We start from the raw sequence: 26142 nt of genomic DNA, 5'->3' as shown, positions 1-26142 counted from the left end.
CCGGTATTCCAGAGGTCCGTGGTTCGATTCCCGGCGAAGGCGTTTGCTAATTTTTCATCTTGCCTGCTTTAAAAAAATACCTAACGTTTCTACAATTTAATCAAAATAAGGCATATGAGATATATCTGTTTTAAGAGGAAAGCCTTCGTGGAAAAAATTCTAAGGAAATTATCAGTCGAATTACCACTGCTCAGCTGTCTAACTCGCTTGTTCTCTAGCGAGCGCAATAGTTCTTTTGAAAAACAGAGTACGTTGACTTGAGACCATTAGTACATTGGATGCGTTTTTTTTAAGTCGTGACGTATAGAGATCTCGTTGCAAACCATTATACCCTTTTACGAATATCATAATCCTGATGATGGTTTATATCAGCCTTTTACAAAGCGATTTACGATACGAAGGCGAAGTTCGAAAGGCGAGTAATAACACTTGACGATTCTTGTTCGAACGCTGTTTTTGGTTCGACGAGTTTGCATCAGTCTAATTTGATCTATATACTTTTTATTGGGTAACAAAAATAAATGACGATATCTTTCGTTTATATTTAATGAAAACACCAAAAAATATCACAGTAATATAGACACATTGCAACGGCGAAACTACAGTTACATAATGTAGACACACAGAATTCTTTTGGCGCCACAGCGCCCTTTATACTATGAAAAGTTCCAACACAGCCTAATAATGCAAACCCCAACTGTGTACAGGTATTAAGAACTGGGTCGATAAAAGGCCTTTCGATTCCGACTCCCAAATACTAGCTTGGGTGCCATTCATCTCGATTAAAATTCCATTGGACAATTACAAGGGTGTCTGCAGATCTTAATGGCAATCGGCAAGTTTGTGTTCCGAATAGTTATAATATTTTATTCATTTTATATATCTTTGAAACGATTTCAAAACCCCTCTGACTTGATGTCACACTGAGCAGGCAATGCTTTATTCCAAAGTGTCAAAGAACCATGCTCTTTTATTAGGTGAATCTTATTGGTTGTCACTTCTGCTCTAATGTAAGCAAATACAAGTTTTAAAAATTTATGTCCTGAGAGATATCCAACGTATCTCATTATAAAATGTGTCGGGTGTGGTTGTTTTCTTTTAGCAGGAATATAGCATTACAGCGCTATATATTTGTAAACGTGTAGATGAGTGATTGTAACAGGCCTGTCAGTTGTAGTAAAAGTGCTTTCTTTCGGTAACTATTTTGTGCTTAGCTCCAAATTCTGAAGCCTGAGGCACCGTAAACGCTTGGAGATAATACAGCCATCCAAAAGATGGTTACAACTGCTTTAGATCTATGACAGGTGCAACTAGCTCCTTTGAAGATTTATTTTGGAATGGTATCTTCTGTAGAATAATAGGTCGTCCCATCATTCTAAAATTAATCATATTGTGACTCAGTGTTGTCCATTTGGTAAAGCAATGTATTAATAGTGCAGTACATATCTGTGTTCCTGATTATTTCCAAAACTTATGTTGTAATCAGCTTCTGAAACTTACTACAGTCTCCAGATCTCAGTTCTTACATTCGACACGAAGCATGGTGAAGACAAAGGTTTGTCCTAGGAACTAAAACAGAACATTACCGCCTGTTATATCACTATCAGCATTTGTACATACCTGGAGCATTCGTAGGCCCATCCACAAATCTCTGTAGAATATTAAAATTTGTAGAGGAATTTATAAATTTACTTCGGAAGATGGGTATTTGTGACCTGTGGTTATTAAAGAGACTCTGTCAAAACTTTGCTGAATTAAGATTTTAGCTAGGCATCGGGATTCGGAGTTTATCGAGAAGATTTACTCAGTTCGCTTACAATTCACTTATATATAGTAGTTTACCTGATAATTGAAGGTAACGCTGAGAACTACAAATCGGTGTGTAGAGTTGAAAATTTATGTGTTCATTGAAAAACATGTGCGGTTCACTTATGCAGAATGCACCATTTTATATCTGCTTGGCATTTTGTACCGGTCACTAGTACTTATAGATTGCTTTTAGATTTTTGCATTGCCAGGTAGTCTATGAGAGTTTTAAGTCTGTTTCGTAATAGCTTACTCCTTTAGAGTTGTTTCAACCATATTGGGGCATTTTCAGCTGTATACGGCTGGAAATGTAGGTCTGAGCTCATTGATGGTTGGTAAATATGGTAACGATGCATTTGAGAACGTAAACATCGAACGGCTAAGTATTCATCAGAGAAAGAAAGTTACGTTAAGCATCTCTTGTAATTTAATATTTCAGATTCCTTCAGAGTACCCAAGGCGTCGAATTATAAATTTGCTTATTTTGTATACAAAGCGGCCCAAATATGACCGAGATTGATTATTTTTTTAACCATATTCTTTATTACGAATGAGAGTGGAAGTGTCACCTTTCAACATAATCCCTTCTAGAGTCGATACATTTTTGGCAATGTTTTGAAAGCATTTTCATGCTCTTATTATAGAAAGTATTTTGCTGGCTGTGAATCTACACACGAACACTGACGGTGTTGGCAACGTTATCACAGAAGTGTATGCTTTCCAAGTGAGAACTAAGCCTTGAACTTATAAGGTATGTCTCCCACCTTCTGGGCATGCTTTCGTGGTGTGGAGGTCTGCGCGCTGGGCGCGTATTCCAGAGATCCGCGGTTCAATTCCCAGCGAAGGCGTTGCTAATTTTTCATCTTGCCTGCTTCCAAAAAAATACCTAATGTCTCTACAAACTTGCTAAAGAAGTAGTGCAGCCATGTTCATGGACGATTACTGTGGACCTCCAAAATGCATCCCATTCATCTTCAAACCGCCGTAGAAGAGAAATGCGCATCGCTTTGTTCTCTTCTGCATACATGCGTGGTATTCATCCGGCATACACCTTGCCATAGTGCAAGTATTTTTTTACAATGGTTTTTACCCTATCAACACTGTTTTAAAGCACCGGCGCAAGTTCATTGATAGTGATTCGTCTAATCTCACGAACAACCGCGTTTATATGGTCAATTTTTGTCGGGGTGAGGGAAGTTCTCCATGCGGTGGCTTTGCAAATGCGGTCAGGAGCAAGACGTTAATTACGGAAGGGGAAAGTAAACGGCTGTGTCAGAGATCATAAGGGGTGATATATTTTAAAAGGAAAGTGTTTTTAGGTCTCATTCAGTATATCAAGAATAAAAACTTGAATGGAGCTGTTCTTCACTGTAAGTCAGTAATGGGTAGAAGGATGCACATGGTACCAGAATGGAGACAAAGTACATAGTATACGAAAAGTTTTGAAGTGCTCTTTTATGTATTATTAAACAGCTTAATAATATAAATATGCACTTTTTTGGTTTATAAATAAATAATTAATATTAATAAATCAATTTATTAATAAATTATAATAAATTAATAAATACGCTTTTTAATAAAATAGTACATAAATATATCAGTAATAAAGTATTTATAACTATTTTTAGTACTAGTAATAGATTAGTAAATATCCATATCATTAATGTAATTAATGAAAGCCATTTGAAACCAAAATAGGATTTGCTTTAGTAAATTATAGTTAAGAATAATGGCCCCCCATTGTTCTGATTATTATTGGAATAATTTAAAGATTGAATCCGATAGTATCTTAAGATGGTTTTGCAGTTGGAAAAACAAGAATATAACTCATTCTCATTCACCTTTCTTTTCCTTATGAATGACGAATATCTGTTTTCCATACACGTTGTAAGGATTATGTTAATTTTATTAATAGTTAAATTTTAAGTTAAAGTTCCTTTCCTGTCAAATTCTTAACTTCAACTTACTACTTCCGGCCAGAACGTAGTTTTGGAATCTTGCTGAATATTTAATGAGGAGGAGCGGTATTTAAACCACGAAGTTACTGTTAACCAGAGAACAGGGGCTCCATTACCTAGCTGACATGATGTCTGCCTTACACGGATTAAAGCCCCTGCCTCCAGAAGCTATATATTATGACTAAGCAGAATAAGTTTACAGTGGCATACAAGGCCTTCAAGAACACAAGAACATAAGTAACATAGTCATAATAGACCCTAAAGAAAGCATGTTACAAGTAGTACCTATAAGCATTCAAACAATAAACCGAGTATACTAACATAATTTGTACTGAAAATACGAAATACTTTCAAAACTGAGTCCAACTAATTTAAATAAAAACTATGGTACAAACAAAATATAATGCATCCATTACTGTATTATACACAATTAATATCAATTAGATTTACAATTTCAAGAAGAATCATTCAATTTAGAAAAAAATGCATAAAGATAAACTAAGACAATAATAAACTGCCAAATAAAATTTTTTCATATGAATTCAGAATTAAGAACCAATAACTTTGATAACTGAACAATATTATCATAAAATACACTGAACCTGAGATATTAATACAATACAAAACATAAATTTGGTTTAAAAACAAAACCACTCCAAGTAATATAAAAACTCTACATCAGGTTTGCTGGCAACGCGATAGAAATACAGTACAAGAATAATGCCAACATAAAGATATGAAAAATTTCCAATTCCAAAAACCACATTCATTCAAAAATAAGTCAAACATTCAAAAATAAGTCAAAGAAAATTATTATAAAATACTGCCTTAAATGCACATTTTACAATAGAGAACTCAAGTAAAACCAATCAAATTCACAAAAACAGGTCAACTATTCAATTCAGAAAAGCGCAAAAAGGTATACAAAATAATTATTCTAGATTAGGTTTGCTGGCATCGCTAAGACGAATGCAATACTAGAAAAATGCCGACATAAAATTTTACAGAATTTCAAAATCAAATACAAAAATGCATTCAAGATTAAAGTAAAGAAAATTAATATAAAATAACTATCATGAATGCAAATTTTTATAATAGAATGCACAATTAATGCCTATCAAGTTCACCAAAGTGAATCAATTCAATTACAAAAGAACGCATTAAAATATGCAAAATAATAAAATTGTCACAAAAATTTTCTGTTAAATTTAATTAACAGTTACAAAACTGAACAAAATAATCATGATATATATATATGATTAAGAACGATTTCAGTAGCATACAACAAGTGTACTATGTGCGTCACAAATAAAACCGACTATTTGTACAATATAAGAAAGTAATAGGCTACAAGTAACCGTTACAATTTATAAGAGCATAGATGCATTCAATGTCAGATACGTCTGTTCTACATAAAACCATTTCTAATTTTAAATCAGTAACATAAGTAGTGGAAACAACAAAACTGAACAATAATAAGCATCAAACACACAAAGTTAAACAATTACCATTATACAGTAAAAATCTAACAGTCGCTGAAAGTCAAGTACTCACTCCCAATAGAGATGATCTGAGAGAATTATTTACAGAAAAATTTAATTCCTGACAGAAAAGCATAATTTCCTGAAATTTCTTACTCTCACTAGAGTTTTTTAATATCAATTCAGCCCATTTTGGCCTGTGTTGATCTAAAGGTTAATTCAAGTGAAGGTTTTTAGTAAATGGACAGTGAAAGATAAAGTATTCAGGGTCACCCAACTCCCCGCAAGAACAAAGCTCAGTCGTACGTAGTCCAAATCGAAAGAGATATGTATTAAAAGGTCCATGACCAGTGAAAAATTGAGTATAAAAATTCGATGTGCTTCTTTGACTGAGTGAAACTTTTGGAAAGAAAGAGAAGACTCGTCTTCCTGTGGAGTCATTAGTCCATCTTTCCTGCCATTTCACAAGCAGTGTATTTAAAGTCTCGCTCTTCAAGTGTGAAAAAGGCAATTTCGTTGGATTTTCAATTCCGTTGATATCATTAGCAGCCCATTTAGCTAAAGTATCTGCTTCTTCGTTGCCCAGTATGCCAACATGAGCTGGCACCCAGGTAAGAAGTGGTCTTTCAGATGAATTAAATCTTAGCAATTTCTCTTGAATAACTTGTACAATCGGATTTCTATTCGTAATGTCTGAGATAGCCTGCAGACTAGATAATGAATCACTGAAGATCTTAGTCTTGCCCGATAGATTTCTTTTAACATAAGTGAGAGCAGCGTTTATCGCTAAAAGTTCTGCCTGAAAAACAGTGTTTCTGTTATCAAGCCTTCGAGTCCATGTATATACCTTTTGAGTATTGTTAAATACACAAAATGCACAACATGTTCCAAGTTCAGTTTTAGAATCATCTGTAAATAGAGCAATGTCATTGGCTACTGGAGCCGTATAGTATAAATTGACTGCAGATTTGAGTTTTAAAGAGGCAGGATGGCCAAGATTAGATGGAACAAGAGATAATCATTTACTAGGTGATGTTGGTTGCATAAATCCCCATTCAATCGTAATCGTAGGATCCGTCCTAAGAAAGAGTCTCTTTGAGCCTGCAGATCTAATGGAGGTATACCCGCCAAAATCTGCAGTGAGGCTGTCGAGGTTGTTCTATAACCTTTGGAAATAAGTAATAGCTGATGCCTCTGTATTGAATTCAGTAAGCCACTCATAGTTTTGTTCATATCAAAACCCCAAATGGAGACTCCGTACAAAAGAACTCTTTCAGTGATTGTTTTATACCACAGCCGCAAGATTTTTGGGGAAGTACCCCAATTAAGGCTCATAGTCTTTGTCATGCCATTCGTAAGAACGGCACATCTCTGTTTAAGATGTTTCACATGTGGAAACCAAGACAGCGTATTGCTGATAACAAAGCCAAGGTGTTTGCACCACCTTCCATGGATTTTTATAGACGGATTTCGACGCATTTTTCTTTTCCTACCGATAAACAACATAGTAGTTTTTTCTTCGGAAATTCTTAATTTATGCATGTCTGCCCACTCTACAAACTTATTAATCGCTTGTTGAGCTCATACTTCAATGTCCTTTACGCCTGAGATAATTAACAGAAAATCATCGGCATAAGCTTGCAAAGTTACTTGTTCAGTATTTTCAAACATACCAAAGGCCGTATTAGCGACTAAGTTCCACAGGGTTGGTCCTAAACTACTGAGTCAGAGAGAATCAGAGTTTCTGATTTACGTGCGTCTGCCTTTTTTGGCCACTCTCTCTCAAAGCTGTTATTACGCTCGGCCGTACTCAGGCCCTTGCTAAGCTTCGTAGTCAAATAAGTTAAGGGGCCAACTCGATCTGAACCTTGATAGCTTCGGCTATACTTCTTCAGTTAATCTTAATTTTAGTTTAATTCTTAGTCTTTTAAGTTCAAGTCCAAGTGCGGGCTTTGCTTGTACACTCCCAGACGGAGTTTTGTTAAATCTTATTGAAATAATAAAGGGTTAGTTACCCTTCTATCTTGTTGTTTCTTGTCACCGAACTCAAGCGATTATTCGCTTATCAGTTCTTAGATTCTTCACTTCTAACATTAACTTAGAATTCCAAAGTGAGGAACTCTACAACGTGATCAAATAGGGAGCAAGTATTTAATCCATAAGATAATACGTATTCATTAACATTTCCTATAACTACTTCTAATTAAGGCTTCCTAAGAGCAACGCCCTTAATTTTGACTCGCAGCTTTTAAGTTTAGACTAGGATATGAGCATAGAATCTACCTTTAAACAATGGGATTTTTTTTTAAAAAACACTGTGGCATGACATTGCCTAGTAATAATAGTTCTAGCGTCACTAAGAATACTTTTCTGGATTCCCCTACTGATTTTTTTTCCAAAACATATTAAAAGTTGCAATTGGCGAGTATGAGCAATGCATAATACATACATATATAACGTAAGCATACCATAAAGAAAAATGAACCCCCAACAAAAGCTGATCGACTGCTATTGAACTCTAAAGAGGGGTTTATCAGAGGGAAAATGGCAATTAAAATCAATTAAAATTCTATTTAATTGATTTTAATTATTTATTTACTGTATCGATTTATTACTAATTGTAATGGATTGGAATATTTGAATATGAATTAGCTGAATATTTAAGAAAAATATTATGACTGCGAGAATAGAAAAAACATTTTTTGAATATTCGCTTTCTTATAGAATGCAGATGAATTCATTTTTACTCAATGAAAATCAAAATTTAGTAGCTGATTAATCTGTCCTGTATCGAGCACCTTAATTCAGTGATCCGTATTAATGTGCCCTTTTTTTAAAAAAATTGAAATGCTTCAATAATAATTAGGGAGGGACATAATTCTCTTCTTACGCTTAAAGTATTCAATAAAAAAACTGCATTTTCAGCTATAACCAGGTGAAATAATTCTCTAAATATAATTCAAAGCATAAAAAATAAGGTACATAAACGGCTTGGAAATGGAACTAGCACTGAGATTCTCTTTATGATTAAATTGCACTCGATTATACTTTATAAACAACATGTAAATATAATTTAATGTAGTATATGTGTGGATGTGTGTATGTGGCTCACTAGCGGCTGAGCGGCAAAGTCGTTGAACTCTGGCAGGTCGATCCGGGGTTCGAATCCCTGTGAACGGTATGGCTGTATTGGCGTTTTGGTGGTTTTCCCTGCGTGTAACGTGCGTAAGAGTCAGTTTTGCTTAGAAAGTTCTCCGCGAGGCACCCTTACCCTAAGGCAAAAAGCCGTCGAATGCTTTGCTATAATCAAACAAACCAGACCAAACAATAGATATATAAATAAGTAGCTTAAAAAACTGCTATATTTTATGTATACTTATAAAGTATTATTTAAATATATATAATTATTAAAAGAAAGGAAAAGTCGGATCTTAACTGATTGTATATAATGTAATCCCTATAAAGGCCCTAACAATTCTTTCTCACTTAAAGTCGTAACCCAGAAGGAGAACAAGTAAAATTAAACTTCAGATATGTATAATACAAAAAATACAAAATATAAAAATAAATTATATATTTACGAAACCTAACTAACCATTTATATTGATATTACGTAAACATACGTATGGTAATGAACATTGTATAATAAAGATATTTTTCTTTGATATTTTATACCTTGTTCTATATTTTGTTCCGTTTTATACCTATATACATAGATATATATAATTTAAGGATTCCATATTAAATTCTACATATAAAACCCAAAAGTGCACCAATAATGTATTTTTAGGTATTATTTAACTTCATTCTGAAGAATTTTTTGCAGTGTAGTTTGTGTTATTTTATTCATAAGTCTCAAATAAAAAAATATTGTTTATATGTCATTAGAAAATTAACCATAAAGCAGCGACCACAATGTAATTGAAAAACAGTCTTTAGACTGGAAAAGGTTGAAGGCCATTTGAATTAAGAGTATTTTTTTAGATATTTCGCATACATGTAACATAGCATTCGAAATGAAAAACTCAATATTTACTACAAATTCATTCATGTAACAAATATCTGTCTTTCTCCTATGGCTTTAAAAAAAGATGTTATTTGCCTTACAGTTTATCGTTCAACAATAAATTTTCATTGTACAAAATTGCATTCATTAGAAAAATTCAATTTGTATTTTCCTCTGTATAAAACTGAATGAAGAGAAGTTAGATGTTTAAATGGCCCCCCACATTTTCTCAGGACCCCGAGCAAGATTATCCCCTCCTCGTCAGCTCTCCCCCTGAAAAAAGGGATGGTAAATTTACGACCTGACCGTATATAGGGTGATTTCCTCCATGCGATCTCGTGTCTGAGTGAAGTATTTGCCTCACTCAAACAGCTGGTCTAGAGGGACTCTTTTTCCCATATTTAAGACTTCCGTTTATACTTGGACAAAAAATCTTAACCAAACATTCTAATCCTTAAAGAAATTATAAGCATTTAAAATGTGTACATAAGATAATCACTGCTCTTTAAATTTCGGAGGAAATGCACACAATTAGGTGTCAATAGTATTTACTGGAGTCATAAGTTCTACATGTCACTCTATAATTCTCCTTAGAAATGTTAGTGTTATCAATTTTTAAGAATTTGACTTTAAGTGTGTAAATACTATGAGCATGGAACAAAAGAAAGAAAACTCGCTTCCCCTATTCATTTCAATTCGTTTGGCTTGGTTTAGTCGATTATCACAGAGCACACTAGGGCTATTTGCCTAAGGGAAAGGAGGCTTTCGTGGAGGACATTGGAAGGGAAACTGGCTCGTATGCACGTTATGCATGGCTATTCATTTCAGAAAATCACCTGGATCAGAGCAAGAATGAGATTTTTCTGCTTGGAGGGGAGATGATATATTCAAAAAGTACTGTAAAACACTCAAAATGAATGTTACAAATGAATGCAAAATATACGGTTCGGTGAATTTTAAAATTTTCAAGACATATAGCGAAGAAAGTAATATATTTCTGTCCATGTCTTTGAATCGTAGAGCAAAGTCTAATAGTAAGTTTATTCATGTAATGTGGTAAAAAGGTGTATAATTTAAATGGCCGTAGAAAGAAGTCATGTGGCGGCCACAACAGATTTTTTTTTTTTTTTTTTTAAATCAGCTTGAGACACTGACGTTAGAGGTATTTCATAGTTCAACAAATTGTGAGAAATTTCGTTATTTATAAGGACAAATGGCTTTGTTTCTGTAGGATGCTTCACTAGGTTCAGTAGCATTACGGGACAGTACCAGTACCACTATAAAGTTCTAGTGTTTCGTATATTTATTCCTGTCCTGTGCTGTTCTTATTTAATTTGCATTATCACAAGCAGTGATTATTTGTAGCAAGAGCCGTGTCTTATCTTGTTAGATGTTCAATTCAATAAAAGGTTGCTTAAAATCTTCGGAAGTGTTTGTCGTAATCTTTTAGACACAGCAATAACTCACTTCCCATCTATTAAGGTTATAGGACTAATCTTCCATTACCACACTACCTATGTAATTTTACAAAATACTTTTTTCTAAAATTTTAATTAAAAAATATTTTAAAAAATTAGAAAGGTTTCAGATTTTAAATTACATATAAAGAGGCGTTTTTTTAAAAACATTTTGTGTGTTACCTTTATTTATTAAATATCTTATTCTTCTCTCTTAAACCATAAATTTCATTTCAAAAGCAATATCCTATCCTAAAACAATTTTAAACTGAGCATATCTTTAGAATTTCCGATGCACAATCTCTCGCGCTGGAGATAAAAATGTTTTTTCTGCGCAGCGTTGCCATTGCTCGCTTTGAAACCCTTGATTTGTTAATGAAAAATTCGTTAAAGTTATACAAAATAGGAAATCGATCATAAAACAAATACCAAATTTCAAATTTGGGCTTCCACATGCCCATATTCGCAGTAGGATTACGTCATTCAAAATTGGATAGCTCTAGGTACCGTTGTTTTATTACAATGCGAGAAACATACATACATTTATGCAGATTGTTCATTATTTAATTTCTTCAAATATAATAGAAGGCGATAATATTTGGTGGCAACAGTTTGAAAAGTTAAACGGACATTCAGGGTGATTCGACGCAAAATTGCAAAACGAAAACGATAGTCCCTCAGGGTCAAAGCTCCTTTGTACTAATAAACGGAAATTCTAAATTTATGTTTGATAAACCAATTTCTGAAGACATGATATACAAAATCTCCTGTTTAATGAGGCTTTCTGGAAAAATCATTAAAACAATTCGCATTGCTTAACTTTCATTAGTAAAGCAAGAGACTTACGGAGCCTGTAAAAATTATTTCGGCCTGTAAAATTACAACCAGACTGGATTGCAACTCTGAGCCTTGACACTTCGGTTCTTTTTTTGTGTTTTAGTTATGTGTTTCTAGAAAAAACTATGGACTAGGACGTTAACAATGAAGACATGGAGAAGTTACCGGAAGACTATAAAAATGAGCTCCATGGAAAGAATAACAACTTCAAAAGCAGGAAAATATAAAGCCGTTGGAGAAGAAATGTCTTCAGAAGAACAGGAAGAAAGAAAAATGGCTACAGTTCTCTGATTTGCAAAGTTTGTGCAGAATAGAATAAGGTGCATGGTTTCAAGCAGTGTATCTGTATAATATAGTAACAGTCACTAGTATGTCTCACTATCATGTAAAACTACCACGCCTCACTTTAGAAGTATTTTAAAATTTAGGCAACAAAATATCACATTTGAAACAGCAGAGACTCGGTGAGTCTCAAGCAGCGTTGAGTGCTGCTTTAGAGCAAAAAACAATAAGGTGAAAAGACACCTCTAAAAGCAGCTTTCTGATATTTTTAGGAAAGGAAATTTTAGTTCAAACAATAAGGTCTTTTCGTCATTTATTACTTATGCCTTATGCTTCGTACATTCTCCTTCCTACAGGGATAGTAAAGCTGTATTAAGTTTTCATTTATTTTATTTGCCCAAAAGGTGTTAGTCCAGAAGGGATATCAGTCTCGAAAGAGTATTTGGCTTCGGTTCACTATAAATATGCGTTTCACTTTTCAGTCGTTGGCACCAAATATTATCGCCCTATACTATATTTAAAGAAATAAATAATGAAAAATATAAATGAATTTATGTATGTTTCTCACATTGTGAAAAAAACGTCTTGGTACCTGGAGCCATCAAATTTTGAATTGAGTAATCCTCCTCCGAATATGGGCATCTGGAAGCCCTATTTTGGAATTTATATCATTATCGATTTCATATTTTGTAACATTCTAATGAACTTTGGATTAACAAATTCTACGATGTCGAAGCGAGCAATGGCAACACTGTACGGGGGGGGGCGACATTTTTATCTCCATCGCGCGTGACTGTGTTCTAAGAAATTCTAAAGATAGAGAAGAAGAGAAATTTTAAGATATGCTCATTTTAAAATTATTTTGCGATATTGCTGTAGAACTGAATTTTATGGTTAAAGTGCGAAGAGTATGATATTTAATGAATAAAGGTAACACACAAAACGTTAAAAAAACGACCCTTTGGGCCTCGGTATGCTTTTGGGAGTAATCTGAAGGCTTTCAGATTTTTTTTTAATGTGATTTCATCGTTGCTGGGTTGTAAATTTTTGCACGAAGTACTGTTGTAAAGTTTAAATAAGCAATAATCTGTGATTTAGGAACGAATTAATCAATTTTACATTACTACCTGTGGTAAACATTGTTTCGGTTTACGAATACTTCGGTTGGATGATGGCCCTTGGCCATTGCCAGTCGATGAGTTGGAGTCAATTATTAGAGAAGTTATTAACATCAGAATTATTTAATATTTTATCATTTTTCACACAGCTTTCTCTGCGAAATGTAAGAAAACAAAACAGACATTACTCTCATTTTACCTTCCGCTGCACATTGCAATTACGCAGATAAAGTTCTTTTAAATTTTTAGCTTTCAAGGATTTTTCTACAAGATAAGCTTTCTGCTCATTGTGTTGTTCCGCGCCATCAAACATTTCATGTATACATTCAGACTTCACAGAACAATAAGCAAATAATTTCCTTCTAACAGAACTGCGTAGAATTAAATATGAGATTAAATAAAAATCGCTTGTTTACGGTAAATTAACGAGTATAGAAACATCTCACAATAAAGAACCATTTTATATTTAACTGAATTTTTAAAGATTTCTTAAACGTAATTTATCGTAAGACTACATTTCTAAAAAGCTACTGATTGAAGATGCACACACATAATTTAATTATTCACAACAGAATAAAAAATTTACCTCTAGGAAAATTGAATAAATAATTAAAAATTCAATAAACAATTAAAATTAAAATCTAGTACCATAAAATTTATCATTGAAGTTCTAAAAATTAAAAAGTATTTAAAAACTTAAAAAAAGTAAATATCATAAGGCTGAAAATAAATTATAATCTGATATTGGCATGCAAATTTCAATTTAACAATCGAAGCAGTTTTAAGTTAAGGAATTGCGATATGCCTACTAGCTCAAGAATTCATTAATACTCCAGAAATTAGAAGTCTCGAGCATTAAATCACATATTTTAACTAAACTGTTCAAAATAGCAGCGCGAAAGGAAAGGGAAAATATCTGATGTGGACACTACATGACTTCCTTTTACAGATTATTAAATTATACATACTTTTTGCTGCAAGTTTAAATTTATTTCTTCGAATTTCATTACAGATATAGTGTTTTTCATTCAATTAATTCAGTTCTCATTTCGCTGCAAGGCAAAAATACATAAAAACACCAAAACATCATCATTAAAAATCGTAAAATACGGAAAAACTTAAAACACCAAATACAGTTTAAAATAAAAAAGCAATTTTTGTGATAAAAATAGAGTTTCTAAGCAAAAACAAGCAATTCGGCCAGCGCGTAGGAAGATAGATTTTCCGTTGCACTAAACTAAAAGTTTACATTTGGTTCCATTTGCAAAAAGACACCGAAGTTGGTACACAAACTGACTTAATTCACTATGCTCCCAAGAATTTTAAATGCAAACAAATGCCAGCTTCGTTAGGCTTAGTTTCACTTAATCAAATTAAAAATAATAAAAATAAATTGCTGATAATTCTACAACTATTGAGGGCACATTAACTAAAGGCATAAAAACCTTAACCGGAGAATAAGGACAACATAATTCAATCACTTTGAAAGCAAAAAATTTACAATTTACTAGTATATAAGATTAAAAACAACTGAGCTCACCAGGGTAAGAGAGTGGGTATATGTATATATATATATATGTTTTATGCTACCGATTACAGTAAAAAAGGGAGGTGCACAACTACATATACAGCAGTCTCATATAAAAAATTTCAGCGTTCTGAGGTTAGCTGTTTTTGAAATATGCGAGATACATACATATGTACGTACGCACAGACGTCACGAAAAAATTTCTTCTGAATCCATTTTAAATTCCTTTTACAATCCGTTTTGAAAAAAAAAAAAAAAAAAAAAAAAAAATCTGAAATGTTTCAGATTTTAAATTACGTCCAAAGGGGCGTTTTTTAACATTTTGTGTGTTACCTTTCTTTATTAAATATCATGTTCCTCGCACTTAAACCATAAGATCCAGTGCAACAGCAATATCGCAAAATAGTTTTAAAACGAGCATATCTTTAGAATTTCCGATACAGAGACTCACGCGCTGGAGATAAAAATCTTTTTTCTGCACAACGTTGCCATTGCTCGCTTTGAAATCCTTGAGTTTGTTAATCAAAATTTCGTCAAAGTTTTAAAAAATAGGAAATCGATCATAAAACAAATTTCAAATTTCAAATTTGGTCTTCCACATGCTCATATTCGTTGGAGGATTACGTTATTCAAAATTCGATGACTCTATGTACCGTTGTTTTATCACAATACGAGAAATATACATACATTTATGCAGATTTTTCATTATTTAATTTCTTCAAATATAATGCAGGACTCTAACATTTTGTGGCAACAGTTTGAAAAGTGAACCGACATTTATGAGTCCGACGCAAAATGCCAAAACGAAACTAATAGTCCTTCGGGATTCAAATCCCTTTGGACAAAAAAAAAAAAAAAAAAAAAAAAAAAAAAATCTTTTTTTTCTGTTTGCAAGGATATTATGCTAAAACATCGTGCAAATGAAATTCGCTGAAATATGGTACTCGAAATTATTCGCGATTCCGCGATTGCAATACTTCTTTATTTCGTAGAAGGAAGTAAAAATATGCTCTTATATGTGTTCATTTATTTTACTAAATCGCTTTTACTCGAGGCTTGCTGCAAATATTTTCCTTAAGTAGCAATATTTTCCATCTTGCTAAAGCTAAAACTTCAAATTCGCGAAATGGAAACACTTTTAAGTCAGAATCAACACAGACTACTCCACCAAAAGAAAAATTAATGCTGGCGTCCCTCAGAGAAGAAATTTGGCTCCTTATCTGTATATAATATAGTATATGAATAATTTCCCTAATTATACAGGCACTGAGTTAGCCCAATATGCTGATGATACTGCCATTTTTTCTATTTCCATTAATCCTGCCCATGCTCAACATGAACTCCAAAATGCTGTCAATAATATTCAATATTGGCTCAAAAAACGGAAAATTAAAATTAATTCACAGAAAAGTAATAATAATATCATATTTAAACGTACAAATAGAAGACCGGTCTTTGATCATCTGTACATTAATAATCAACCCGTCAATAGAGATAACACTGTCAAATATCTTGGAATTCACCTTGACTCCAAACTAAATTTTAAAAATCATCTTCAAGCTACCAAAACCAAAGCTATGCAAGCATTTATGAGTGTTTGCTCAATCATCAATAGTCATTCGAAGCTAAGCATAAATACAAAAAGAATTATCTATCTGCAATTAATAAGACCAGTCGTGCTTTACGGTTCGCCTGTTTGGGCGGCAGCTGCACGTACGAACAGAAAACCGTTACAACTGTGCAAAACAAAATCATCAGAACCATGCTGGGTGCACCGTGGTTCCTAAGAAACGAAGTCCTGCACAAAGTCATGAAAACAAATACTATTGATGAAGAAATACTGAAAACAGTTTATAAATTCTATAACAAAATTGAAAATCATCCCTCCAATCTTATCAAAAATATGGGCAATTATGACTGCATAATCGAACAACCGTACTAAAGATCAAGGACAATTCACCATAACGTTCGTTGGTAACATATGTATATATTCATCTTCATTGTTTATTATTTTATTATTCAGTATTTACTCAAGATTTTGCTGTACTTCAATTCATATTGAACTTTGAACCTTGAACTTTTATTGAAGTATATGCTCTATTTACTCAAGAAATTACCTTATTTTTCTGCAATTGTATTGGTCGATCAGCGGCCACACCTATTTATTCAAGTTTTATTTTTCCTTAATCATCATATATCAGTATCATCATTATGTTATTTTTCTACGTTTACTGAGATTGTTAGAAATCAATCCTATTCATAGGATTTGTAAATAGTCTCTTATTTATTTTAAAATTCAGCAAAATATGTCATCTTAAGCATCCATCGCTCTACCAATTAACATCACAGAAATTGCGCACGTGACAAGTACCACTGACATTTGTAAACTGATTTCACTTCCCTGACATAGAATGTCACTCTTGAAACAACATCTCGAATTAATCGAAATTCAAGATTCAAATTACTACTCACATGCATCCTTACGAGATATAATTCATCACAATTCTAAAGCCTTAAATGGATAATTCAATTAGGTTAAGTAATGTACTTTTATTAGTACGACACTTGAAGATCAAAGTTATAACCTGACCTGGTGACTGCGTGCCTCTTAGTGAATATCATAAACTAATTCACATTCAGAATCTGATTTCCTAAACTGGTTTTATCTTAATTCTTCTATAATACGTTGTTTTGAGTCATCGAAAGTTTTGAAGTAAAAATTTTTACACTGCACTTTTCCTTCTTTATGCATGGCAGAACATGGGTTAACTTCCAAGAATTGACTTACGTTCTGCTCATTTTTCATGCTGATGCTTTAATTTTCTGGAAAGTGCCAGGGAAAGTCTACTTGTGAACAGCCAGGATTCCCGTAATTGGATTCTTGACTTTAGGAAATTCTAAAGACTTAAAAAGTTCGTAAAATCGAGAACTTGTAAATGGGAATGGCTTAAAAAATTGCAGTTTGTACTCATTTCCAAAAACTTGCTAATTTTTGTTTGATTTGTACCTACATTTCAATAAAATTCCGTGGTGATATCTTAGAATTATCTTAATAAGTTTTGACAATTTCAATCTTAGTTAAGATACGAGCATCTGCGTTGACTTTATATCCTTATGATCTACAGAATTGATTGAAAAATATGTTCTCTTCTTCTTATTGGACATAGTTAGGAAATAAAAATGTACCAAAACGAACAACACATAATTTAGAATTATTTTTAGTACAAATAAGAAGTACTGAACTCTGGGTTACTAGCACAAGTGGCGATGTATTGTATGCCTAAAGGACGATATACACTGGTGTGCAAAACTTAAGCAACAGCAGGTTTTTTTTTTTTTTTTTTTTTTTTTTTCCCATAACTCCACGAGAAATCAACTGAGAGACATGAAATGCAAAATGAAGGAGAGTATTATGTACGTAAAGGATGACGAAAGCATCGGAGCTGAAAAAGGAATACAATGCATACGGTAGGGAATCAAACAAAAACAAGCTTTATTGAACGCATAGTATCGTACTCCAGATTGTCTATCCAAGAGGAAGAACAACAAGCAGATGTTCCTTAATATGGGATATGCCCTCTCCTCACTGCAATGGTTGCTTCGCACCGTCTCCGCATACTCAGAACCATCTGGTGCAACATTTCTTGCGGTACGAGTGCCCATTCTTCAATTAGCATCTGTTTGAGTTGTTGGGTGTTCTCCGGAGGATGTAAGCGTGCTGCAATGCGTCTCCCCAAAGCATCCTACACATGTTCGATGGGATTTAAATCTGGGGAGTACACTGACCAATCCATTCGAGTGATATCTTCACTTTCCAGTAGCTCCTCAACAGCAAGAGTCCGATGTGGCCGTGCATTGTCATCCATAAAATTTAAGTCTGGGCCAATGGCACCTCGGAACAGACGCACATGGGGAAGGAGTACCTCCTCACAATAGCGATCCCCGGTTTCAGACCCTCTGTCGAAAACGCGGAGCTCAGTTCGCTCGTTCAGCATAATGCCTCCGCAGACAAGAACTTCAGGACCACCGTTACGGTGTCTTTCCTTGATGTTACTGGGATAAAACTGGGTCCCGACTTCTCTCCAAATCAAAACGCGTTGAGAATCGCTCCTGGTACTGAACCGACTCTCATCCGTAAAGAGGATACGACTCCATTGATCAGTTGTCCAGTTTTTGTGCTCTCTGCACCACTGTAAACAGTGGCGTCGGTAGCCAACTTTCAACGGGAGGCAGCGTTCAGGACGGCGGGCTTATAGGCCCCCTTTATGAAGGCATCTGGCTACAGTAAACCGCGACACTTGTCGCCCCGTTCGTTGCTGTACAGAGTTGCTGAGCAATGGCGCTTGCTGACTGCTGTCGGCCTCTTTTCGCCTGCAAGACGATATATCAGTCATCCCCTACAGTTGTCGTCCTCGGGCGGCCACCACCAACCTTTCTAACAGCTGTACCTGTGGTTTGGAACGCTTTCCAAGCGCGCGAAACGACACTTTTGTTGATTCCGAATTCTGCAGCTTACACTGGTGACAGTACGCCCCTCCTCCAGCTTTTCGATCATTCTTCCACGTGTGAAGTCGTCCAGGTGAATTCTTCTAGCCATATTTCACGAACTGACTCACTGGCACTTGGAGCGAATATGTTGAATTGCGTCTCCGTCCTTCCTTTTACTCTACTGTTGAGCTGCGGGCGCCGACATCACGCGTTTTGTGTACGCTCACGTCGCCTCTGACGTTTCGTTCCTGATATTTGCAGACGCATGACGTTTCTATTGAGTCACGTGTTCATTGTACTGATCTCCAGACCTCCTTTTCTGCAATTTCATGGCTATCTGCTAAATGTTTACATTGTTGCTTAAGTTTTGCACACCAGTTTATTTATGCAGTAAATTTTGATGAAAAAATGAGGCCTTTTTTTACAACTCCTTTAATATTTAAACAACATATTGTTGATTTTGATTGTAGAAGCAAATTACTGCACTGTTTTTACTTCTTGTACGACGTAAAGAAAATATCGCAATCGCGAAAAATTTCGGGTATCATATTTCAACGAAAATAGCCATTTTGAACCCTCTCGAATCCATTTGAACGATGTTTTTGCGCGACATCTGTATGTACGGAGACAATAAAGGATTTGTTTTCCAAAAACGAATTGTAAAATTGATTTAAAATGGATTCAGAAGAATTTTTTTGGTGACATCTGCACGTACGTACGTACATACATATACATATATCTCGTATAACTCAAAAACGAATAGCCTCAGAACGTTGAAATTTTGTATACAGAACAGCTAATAACATGTAGCTGTGCACCTACCTCCGTTTTTGACTGCAGGCGGCAAGACCAAGAACATATATACATATATATACACTCTGTTACCCATATGAGTGAGCTCAGTTCTTTTATTCTTATATGTTGATAAATTGTGCATATTTTGCTTTAAAAATACTTGAATCTTGAATTATGTTGTTCTTATGTTCCAGTTAAAGTTTTTATGACTTAATTTAATCTTCATGCAATAGTTGTAGAATTATCAACAATTTAAAAGTTGTTTAAATGGAACAAAACCTAACGAAGCCTCCATTTGTTTACATTTGGAACTCGCAGTAGAATAGTGAATGAAATCTGTTTGTGCACCAACTTCAGCGTCTTTTTGCCGAGTAGGACGAAAAGCAAGCTTTCAGGTTTGTGCACCGAAATTCTGTCTTCCTGTCCGCTGGCTGAATAGCTTGTTTTTGCGTATAAATTAATTTTTATTGCCTCCCCAGAAAAACTGTGTTTGGTCTTTTATGTTTTTCTGTATTTTTAATGAAGGTTTTTGTGTTTTTATGCATTTTTGCCTTTTCGCGAAGTGAGAACTGAATTTATTGACTGAGAAATATATCTCTAATGAAATTTGAGGAAATATGCAGTGAAAAATGTAAATAATTTAATAGGTCGTGCAAGAAAATCATGTGGTGTCCACATCAGACTTTTTAAATCAGTTTGAGAGATTTCATAATTCAACAAATTGTGAGCAATTTCGTTTCTTCATACATTTATATCACCAATAATAAAGGTGAGAGCAGCTTTGATAAATTTATAAATAAAAATGGCTTATATCTTTATCAGTGCTATTTAATTATCGATTTCGTTATTCAGGCGCATTCAAAATATGAACTCAATAGCTTATCAGGAAGTAGATTAGAAACCGATGACAGTCTTGAAATTTAGGAATTGAAATGTCGTCAAGGAAAGTTACTTAATCTTTTGAGGCTTCAATAGACACCATTTACAACGGACATTTCCTTTTCACAGCTTCCTTCACGATGAAGAATTTCATAAAACTTTCCACTCTGAGATGACCTTCTTCTTATGATGCAGATGATGACTTTTCTTTTTCCGTAGCTGAAGTTGATGATGTCATTATGAGTTTAAAATTATGAAAACTCCTGAACTGGACAGAATCACAAATGAAATGATTCGAAATCTTCATAGTGTTTGTCCACTATCTTATATAAATTATTTAATGCCTGCCTAGATTAGAAATACTGATCCAACGGTTTGGAAGAAAGCTAGAATTGTGAAAATTACTGAAGTTAAATTGCTTATTATTGAAAATATCAGATGTGTCAGCCTTCTGCCATGCTTGAGTAAATGTCTCGAAATATTTGTACAAGCAGCAAAAATATTTTGGATGAAGCTCAGCATGGCTTTACGCCTCAGCGTTGAGCTAAATTTGCACTTCTGCGCTTGAATCATACAGTAAAAAAATGAAAACGTAAAAATTAAGTCACGATTTTAAAGTTTCTGGATATAAAAGGGGCTTTTGATAATGCTTGGTGGCCAGCAATCGGAAATTTGTTGAAACTCCTAATGTACCTAGGAACATTTTCCACCTGATCCAGGATTTTTGCATACTCGCACTGTAGAACTTGCTCTTGGTAATATTACGAAAATACAGTCTGGAAAAAGGCTGTTTTCAAAGATTCGTTTCTGGACCCTTTTTATGGGATCTTATCTGTGCAGTACATGTTTGCGTAGCAACGAACATCATAGTCAGAAGTTTATTTGATATGTAATACATGAAACACCTCATTCCTGTTGTAGAATTATCAATAGTGATGAGCATAAGTACCAGTATTAAACTCCAGAGAATTAACAGGCCTGTATTAACGTCCTCTTCACAGTCCCAAAAGGCAAATGTAAAGTCGACATTACTTAAAGACACAGTATGGTATGGAATTTCTGTGGTGTGGAATATGATATAATTTTGCCATATTCACTTGAAAATCAGGTATGCGAAGTAATTAGTTTGGTTACGATGAAGCTCATTGTGCTCAAAACTTTACTTTTGGTTCTCATAGTAACGAATCCTCTTGAAATCTCACTGGCCATCACCAGTGATGATTTCAAGGGGAGGCGTCAACAACCTCCACAGCTCGAATCTTCATGACCATTTTTCGGAAGAAAACATCGCGGACCAAAAACGTCGCAGAGAAATTAATGCATTGAAAAACATCATAGTAAAGAGTATCGTGAGAGTAAAGAAAGCAAGAAGACAACGTCGTCATAAATAGAATCGTGGGAGAAAGGAAAGCAAGGAGTAAAGATCGCAGTTCTCAAAGTCGTGATAGAAAACTGAGCAGTTCAAAGTTTCGCAGTTTTAAAACATCGTTTTGTAAAATATCTTAGCAAACTAAATAGCAGACATGCGTTTTTAGACATTTGTTTGCGCATGCTCCGTATTGGTTGTTGTTGGCGCATGCTCTGTAATGATATCTATATTGCATATGCTTGCGAGATTACAGCCATCTGGCCATGTATTCAAGCTTCCGTTAGTGTTCTAACCATGTAATCTGGGTGTAAAAACTGAGCATGGTTTATCATGATTTAAATGTGAATAAAAATAGTATATAATACAGTCCACTGGGTAAAATTTGGGCAAATATGTGAGTTACTATTGAGAGAAGAGTAAAAAAATTTAAAAGTTTTATATAAGTTTTCTCATAAAGATTTGTGAACGTAAGAAGAAATGAGGAATATTTTTACCTCTATATTTCATAATTTGAGCGAACTGTTAAATTTTTACTGAAAAAGGCAAGAAGGATTTTCGAGTATTCAAAATATGAAAGTGTTTAGAAATTAGTAGAATTTTAAACTTACTCAGTTAACTATTAAAACCCATTATTTAATGTTTAATTAATGTTTTAATTAATGTTTTTTAAAAATTGTTAATTAATGTTTTTAAAAAAGTTGCGTTAATATTTTTTAATGAGAAATAGAGTGAAAAAAGTAGAAAAAGGAAGATGAGTAACTGCATGAGGTTATCGATACTAAATTAATTTAATTAACTATCAGATCATCTGCAATATATCCCGATTCGATGATTTTATGTGCACCGATATTTCGTGCAATGATATTTTGAAACTGTGAAGTTTTTTTAAATGCTTTATTTTCTACGATGATGTTTTATATCTCCGTATTTTTTAACTGCAATACTTTCTCTTTGCTTTTTTTTTTTTTTTTTCTCTCACGATGTTTTGCTCGACGAAGTTTCCCTCTTGCGTCATTAAGTATTGAGTTATGGAGACATAAATTGGCCAGCCCTCTTTCCTGATATAGTTCTACCGATATCTTTCGGGCTACTTCAAACACAAAGTATATGAAACACGTCCCCATGCCATTATTCCAGTTTAAAGGCCGAATTCGTTAACGTACTCAGCAATGCTTCAACGCTCATTGACGTCCTTGCAGTCTCGACCGCAGTAAACCGTATCAAATATCACTTATCTTGCATGATATTCAAAACACGATGCTATCACAGAAAATTCCAAAGCTTCTATAATAAATATTATATGTAAAAAATACGTATTTTTACCTATAGTACTTATTGTTTTGATTCATTTCTTGGTTGGTATTCTAGTTCTTTCCAAAAGCGTAAAAAATATTTCTCCCGACTTCTTAACGTGCCTTTGTGGTGTAGTGGTCTGCACGCTGGGCGCGTATTCCAGAGCCCCGTGGTTCGATTTCCGGTGAAGGCGTTGCTCATGTTTCATCTTTCCTGCTTAAAAAATATCTAATGTCTCTACAAGCGTAAGTTGCTTTTAACGCCCTTTGTATAAGTAGTTCTGTCGATAGCTGCGGTAGCACCGTCAATGATATAGCGCCAAAAACAAAATGCAAATAAACATAACTTTTTAGAATTTTTTTGCAAATGCCATTCATTAATGATTTAAAAAACTTATGCATCCTTTCTGGTTTTTAATTACTCTATTATTTCTCACAGTTGTTTAGTGGCTAAATCAAAATGTCTGTTTTGCATTTTATTACCTAAATAAAATTGTTGTTTAAGTGCTATTTCTATTGCTTGTTGACATCAGAATTTCTCCGTAATGAATGCGGTATTTAAAAACTTTATGCATCCTTTCTGTTTTTTAATAACTCTGAGATTTCTCACAATTGTTTAGGAGCTAAATCAACGAATAAATCAAAATGTCGCACTTGCCTTATATTATTAAAATAAAACTGATTGTTGCTGAAGTGATAGTTCTATTGCTTATTAAGATTAGAATTTCTCTGTAATGAACGCGGTATTTGTTTTTATGATTAAAAATTTATGAACTTTCTGGCAACATTGCTTTGGCAGTTTTCTGGACATCCTTCGGGAATAAGACTAAAATTCGAGATGCTTAACTGATGCATCATTTCTTAAATGTAACTGATGTATCATTTCTTAAATGTGCGCAAAATTTCAAGTTGATCCATTAATTGATATTGGCATGATTGAACAAAATACGTGTAGGAAACTTTCTATGATATATATTGTGAGCCTGTAACAAAAAATAATTTTAATATTTTTTCCATGCCACCGCAATAATCTGAAGTATTATTTTTATTCGAAAAGCAGCCTTATTTAGAATTGTTTTCTCGAATAAGTTTCCGTATTGCTGTCGGGTGTTACGTTTGAAGGTTACATTCTTCGCGATACACGATTTGCTTATTTTGGTCAGTAATGCCTTAAATAAGAGAAATCCTTTGCAATATACGGTTCTGCAGAGGTCAGAATAATTTTTCACGCAGTTGTAGCTACGTTTAAGAACCTTAAATAAATGTGCTAGATAAATAAAATAAATGCGTTTACATTTGCAGAAATAATATTTTCTTATATTTGCACTATTATTAGCACAGAAGGGCTAATATTCTTGACAACGAATTTTCCTTGAGTCACTAAAAGCGTTCAATCACTTTTCAAATTGTTGCCCCTTAATGCTATGCCCTATATTATATTTAAAGAAATTATATAATGAAGAATCTGCGTGAATGTATGCATGTTTCTCGCACTGTGAAAAAACAATGGGGCCTAGAGGCATCCATATTTGAATAACGTAGTCCTCCACCTGAATATGGGCACCTGGAAGCCCGCAACTTGGAATATGAAATTTGTTTTATTATCTATTTCGTATTTTGTAAAACTTTAACGAGTTTTTGGGTAACAAACTCAACGATTTCAAAGCAAGTAATGGCAACACTGTATAGAAAACAAATTATCTCCAGCGCACAAGACTGTCTATTGGAAATTCCGAAAATATATCATTTTTAATACTTAAATGCCTAAATGCTGTCGAAACATGTACGTGTATGTAAGTGAAAAAAAACTACCCTTTAGGCTTAATATAAATACTGCAAGCTCTCAGATTTCTTACATGATTTTATTCTCTTAGATGCACTTTATTTTCCTAATTCTATTACATAATTTTCACTTTTTATTATAGGTAAGAACAGAAGAACAACGAAACTCTGCAGACTGATGCAGCAATACCTGGAGAATTGCTTAGAAATTCTTAGACTTCAAGTATATTTTTTAAGAAAAGACATAGCAGAGGAGGAACCTTTTTTCTATGATACAGAAGTGAAGAGAACTGAATAACTGTAAAATAAGATTTTAGAACTGCTACTGAATAAAATAAACTTGGTTATGGCTGTAATTTAATTAATGACTGTTAAGAAATTGTAAAAATATTTTACATGAGCAATGAATGAAATATATTGGAAATGTAACTTCCATGAACTATGAAATTTGTGTAAATAAGAGAAAAATAAACTTACGTTTGGGTAGATTTTGTATAAATCACTATCTCTTTTTATGGCGTCTGATACAGGTCCTTCTTCTTTAAGGAGCAAAAAACACGAATTCAAAGAATTGATAAAAGCCGTCCCAATCTAATACACACACTGGCCACTTAGAAACCTTTCAGATTTTCATTTGAATACGCGCTAGGGATAAAGTACGTAATATTTAACCCGAAGGGATAATTTTTCCAGAAGGACTATTAATCGCGTTTTGACATTTTGCGTCGATTCACTATAAATGTCGGTTCTCTTTTCAAATTGTAGCCACCCAATATTATCGCCCTATATTATATTTAAATAAATTAAATAATGAAGAATCTGCATAAATGTATGCACGTTTCTTGCATTGTGATAAAACCACGGTACCTAGAGCCATTAAATATATGGAGCCATAGTATATAAAGGAATCCAATTTTGAATAACGTATATCTCCAATCGGATATGAGCATCTGGAAGCCTAAATCTGGAATTTGGCTTATTACCTGTTTCACATTTTGTAAAACATTTATGAGTTTAATTAAGGAACTCAACGATTTCAAAGCTAGCAATGGCACCATTGTGCG

The 26142-nt window shown here is 33.9% G+C and overlaps 1 long non-coding RNA gene across 1 annotated transcript in view; it reads left to right on the top strand.

Moving 5' to 3' along the window:
* LOC118184014 (uncharacterized) overlaps nucleotides 1-25566 on the top strand; it is a 52738-nt gene extending 27172 nt beyond the window's left edge. The window contains exon 2 of the long non-coding RNA XR_004757337.2: nucleotides 25222-25566. This is a non-coding gene — a long non-coding RNA (uncharacterized LOC118184014). The remainder of the gene's footprint in view (nucleotides 1-25221) is intronic.
* Nucleotides 25567-26142: the final 576 nt, after the last annotated feature.

This window comes from Stegodyphus dumicola, chromosome 2 (genome assembly GCF_044657685.1).
Source record: "Stegodyphus dumicola isolate Sdum_Otavi_A_Nest chromosome 2, ASM4465768v1".
In the NCBI taxonomy this organism is placed as follows: domain Eukaryota; kingdom Metazoa; phylum Arthropoda; class Arachnida; order Araneae; family Eresidae; genus Stegodyphus; species Stegodyphus dumicola.
The sequence above is the reverse complement of the archived record's forward strand: the minus strand, read 5'-3'. Positions and strand labels throughout refer to the sequence as shown.